Raw genomic sequence first — 1,403 nt, 5'->3', positions numbered from 1 at the left:
AGGCGCAAATCAACCCACAGTCCGTCTAAATAAGGAAAACATTCCAAAACTAACCTCATTAAAGTAAAACAGCTACATCATTAAAATTCAATGAACGTTTGGGATTCATATTTAAGAACATGGAACCGGTGTCTGTCGTTCCGTATTTAACAGCAAATATAGCCGCACTGCCAATGTGGGAGTACATTTTACACGAACAAGAAACCACGTTAATCGAGACGCAAATGATGTTCGCTACTGCTACTGAACGGTCTAGCTGGCGCGGCTACACTCTCGTCGTATGCGCTTACTGTAAAACAACTGGATTTGATTGTACAAGAATAATAGTTATCTTACGTTAAGTTATTCATTGCACAGCGAAAAGATTGTTTCCTTTGTAGCTGTATACTATTTAGTGCATGTTGTTTGAAAGCAGTTTTTAAAAAGTTGCTTTATAACGGTAAAATCTATTAATTATTTGAAGGATTGTTATTTACTTAAAAAAATGTGTAAGACATTTACAGTTACGAATTTTAAAATATCTTGAATGTTCAAACTGGAATAAAATACATAATGTGCATATATTTATTTGAGAGTTTCGTTTCACTGGAAATAAAGTGCAAAGTTCAGATTTGCGTTTGCATAAATTAAGATAAACGCACAATCTTTGGATTTACGTATAAAATACCATTACGTGTGATGGAATTAATTTAAGAAGTTTACTTTATTTCGCGGTGTTTTGTCATTCAGAGTGCGTTGGGAATGATCGGAATACGTTAATTTAACAATATTAAAGGTAATTTATTATGAAGACACAATTATTCAATGTAATACAAATACAATAATATATATAGCTGTTAACACTTATTTGATTATAAATAGACCGTATAACATTGAATAATGAATCAAATATATCTGAAAATTGTATATTATAGGCAAACGTACATATCAATAAAAAGATATTTTATGTATTAGAATAAGCATTTAAGCCTCAATTTAAGTAGGACATAACTTAGGGAACATTCTAAAGTTTTACATTGTTTTTGTGTGACCTACGCAGATCTTCAGTATCCAGATTTGAGTGCCATTTTTCAGTTTACTTCATATTGCAAATATCACATTACAAATGCAATGCAGCTGTATTTCTTCATTTAGAATAAGGTGAACGGTTTTCAGTTTAAAACTTGACTTGTATCAAAATGTATCATAGTGGAAAGTGATTTAAGATATATTTATTTCTATGTTTTTTTGTTATAATGATTTCTTTACTTTATGTATCCATTTAAACCTAATTCGTATAAAAATATGAAGTAGAGCTTGTGCTTTTATCTGAAACAAAAATCAATTATTTAAGCATTTAGCACTTTGTTTATTCTACTTCTGAAATAACTATAATCCCGACTTTACAGAACAACGCTGGCGCC

Source organism: Dreissena polymorpha, chromosome 2 (genome assembly GCF_020536995.1).
Source record: "Dreissena polymorpha isolate Duluth1 chromosome 2, UMN_Dpol_1.0, whole genome shotgun sequence".
Classification (NCBI taxonomy): domain Eukaryota; kingdom Metazoa; phylum Mollusca; class Bivalvia; order Myida; family Dreissenidae; genus Dreissena; species Dreissena polymorpha.
This window is presented reverse-complemented; position numbering follows the sequence as displayed.